Genomic DNA, 3701 nt, shown 5'->3' with positions numbered 1-3701 from the left:
TAAAAATTGTATATTAATATTTTAGAAGAATCTAAAATAATATTTATAATTTTTAAAATTTTATTTTTTGAAACAAAATGAAATTATTTTGAAAAAAATATATACACAATTTTTTTTATTCTTAAAGTGTTTAACATTTTGAAAAAAAATTGTTGTAAAATATACTTATATTTTGTGACAAATAATTAACTTATTACAAATAATATTAAATTTTGTGACAAATTAAATTTTTGTTACAAAATAATTAGAGTTTTTGAAACAGAAAGTTGTTTTGTTACAAAACAATTGGAATTTTTGAAACAAAAAAAATATGTTGTTACAAAATATTCTGAATTTTTGCAACTTATTTTTTTTGTTACAAAATATTACTATATTTTGTAACAAAACACCATCTCGTTACAAAAACTATTGCAACTTGCAACAAAATAAAACAGGTTGTTACAAAATATTATCATGTTTTGTAACAACTTGTTTCCTTTGTTACAAAACATTATCCTTTTGTAACAATCACTAATTATTGTTACAAAATACTATTTTTTGTAACAATTTTAAATTTGATACAAATTTTTGTTACAAATGTTCCATTTTCTTGTAGTGTTTGTTAGCTGTAGATTATGTTTCTAAATGGGTGAAAGCAATTCCTACTCATACTGATGATGCTAACACTGTTGTTTCCTTTGTTAGAAACCATATTATTTGTTGCTTTGGGTCACCACGAGCAATCGTGAGTGATTAAGGCACTCACTTTTGTAACAGGAGACTGATAGGATTACTGAAAAAACATGGGATTGTTCATAAAGTAGCAACAGCTTATCATTCCCCAACCAATGGACAAGCAAAAATGTCTAACAGGGAGATTAAATGCATTTTAGAGAAGATAGTAAAACCACATAGGAAAGACTGGAGTGCTAGGCTACAAGATGCACTCTGGGCATATAGATCAGCGTACAAGACACCCATTTGGATGAGCCCCTTTCCGCTTAGTATACGGAGAGGCTTACCACCTTCCAGTGGAGGTGGAACACAAGGCTTTCTGGGCTGTAAGGGAGTGCAACATGAATTTTGAAGAAGCTGGTGCTGAAAGGAAGTTGCAACTAGCAGAATTGGAGAATCTTCACCTAGAAGCATATGACAACTCCAGGCGTTACAAGGAGAAGATGAAGGCTGTCCATGACAAGCACATAAAAAGGAGAGAATTCAGACTAGGGGAGTTAGTTCTTCTATATAACTCCAGGCTGAGGCTCATGCCAGGTAAACTAAGATCAAGATGGGAAGGTCCCTATAGAGTAGAAAAAGTAGAGCCATACGGAGTTTTTCACCTGCGTCATCCTTCTAGCTCTAAATTCATCAAGGTCAATGGACATCGCCTAAAGCTCTACCATACATCGCCTGAAGCTCTATCATGGTGAAAAGATGAGGGATCACAAGGAACTAGAGGTCTTCCTCTTGGAAGACCCACCAACAGAGGCAGAATGAGCCTAAAGAGCGTCCAACTTAAGGACGTAAAAGCAAAGTGTTAGGTGGGAGACAACCCACTATGGTATGATCATTCTGTTTCAGTCTTAGTTTTATTTTACTTTATTCTATTTTTTTTGTTAATGACTCTTCTCATAATCTCTGCATATAGCTGCATATAGCCTGCATTTGCATTTGCATACTGCATATTAAAAAAAAACGCACGCGATGCGTAAGCGTCGCTGACGCGTAAGCGTCGCTGACGCGTCCGCGTCATAAGTGCAATCGGAAAAAAAGAGAATTGAACAGAAAGTCACGCGAGAGCGTGGCTGGAGGCGTGCCTTAGGAACAAATATGCCCACACGACCGCATTCCTGACGCGTTCGCGTCATGTTGAAAAATAGCCTTCCCACGCGACTGCGTCACCCATGCGACCGCGTGGCCCTGCAAAATTGACGTAAAAAGGTGTGTATGGCAGAGAGTTATGATGGAGCTGGGCTGAACTCGTGCTAGAAGCACAAGCGGTATCACGCGAACGCGTGCCCCACGCGTCCACATCGTTTTTCAAAATATGGTCATTCATGCGATCGCATAACTCACGCGAACGCGTCACCCAGATTTTTGGCAGAATGCATATAAAACAGAGAGTTGTGCGTACGCGAGGCTGCACTCGCGCCAATAGCATAAATCAGGCCACGCGATCACGTGACCCACGCATCCGCGTCACTTGAAAATATCACATACCACGCGATTGCGTGACCCACGCGTCCGCGTCACATGCGACACACAGCTTATCCAGATCAGCCAAATATCTTATCTTCTCTTCCCCAAATCCAAATCTTTTCTTTTCCTTCTTATTTCTTTCTTCTCCCTTCTTCCTTCTTTATTCTTTCTCACTTTTTATTTTCCCCATTCCTTATTTTTTCACATCCATTATCAAGGTTATTTTCTTTCTTTCTTTACTTTTTACTTTTCCTTTATTATTTTTATTTATGTTTTCTTCTTCTTTTTCTTTTTACTTTCATTATCTATATTTTCCTTTTCTTTCTTTTCTTTTCTTTTTATTCCTAAAATTGTCGTTAGAAATTTATTTGGGTGATTGTTTTCTTCTATATTTTCCTTGTGGATTATTGTGGAATTGTTTGACAATTAAATATTACTTCTTAAATGGTTTCTTGCATATTCAATTTAATATTTACCATAAGATATTTACCATGCATGCTAAGTGTTTGTGGAAAAAATCCGTATGGCATCATGCATTACTTTTATGTCATTCTACTACTCTAATGCCTGTTTTTCACAAAACTCCTTTTATATTTTATTGCTTAAATATAATTGTCAATACAAACAGGTTGTTAGTTTAAAAGAGTTGATAATCTAACTTGGACATTTAATGCTTGATCTATGCTACTCATGCCTTTGCCAGCATGCCAATAAACATCTTGCATTTAATTGTCATCACCTGCACTTGTTATATTTCCAATGATGAACTTATCACATGTAGTCATGACCATGTGTTAACGACATCCTTCTTTACCGTGCATTGATTATCACGCATCATGTCCTCTTCCTTGCTCTAACCCTTGAAGTTTTAAAAGTACTTACCTTTTCCCTTTCAGGATGGCCACCAAAAAAGGTAAAGAGAAAGCTACTCCCAAACCACTAGCAAGGAAAGGAACAAAAAGGGCACTAATGGCAGAGCCATCTTTAACAGCGGTGAAACCCTTGATAAACCCATATTTTATGATATATTTTGTGCTTAATCTGAGTGATTTATTCAATCCTTCACCCACTTATTCATATTAATTGCATGATTTTACTTTCCCTTCCTTATTATGTGATGTTTGTGAAAAATATGTTTCCTATGTTTAAAAATAATTATTTTGATTACCCTTTATTTCCATTCGATGCCGTGATTCGTGTGTTAAGTAGTTTCAGATCTTCTAAGGCAGGAATGACTTAAAGGATGGAAAGGAAACATACAAAATTGGAAGGAAAGCATAAAACGAAGTTTTTGAAGAAACTGGCAGCCACGCGATCGCATGAGCGACGCGGCCGCATGCCAGCGCGAAAAGACATTAACGCGGCCGCATGACTGACGCGACCATGCGCCTTGAGAGAAACGCATATGACGCGGACGCATGACTGACGCGATCGCGTGACAAGGAAAAACTCCCAATGACGCGACCGCGTGACCCACGCGAACGCGTGACAGAGGCCACGCACCAGAAATTGCAGAAAACGCT

This window comes from Arachis ipaensis, chromosome B07 (assembly GCF_000816755.2).
Source record: "Arachis ipaensis cultivar K30076 chromosome B07, Araip1.1, whole genome shotgun sequence".
NCBI lineage: Eukaryota > Viridiplantae > Streptophyta > Magnoliopsida > Fabales > Fabaceae > Arachis > Arachis ipaensis.
This window is presented reverse-complemented; position numbering follows the sequence as displayed.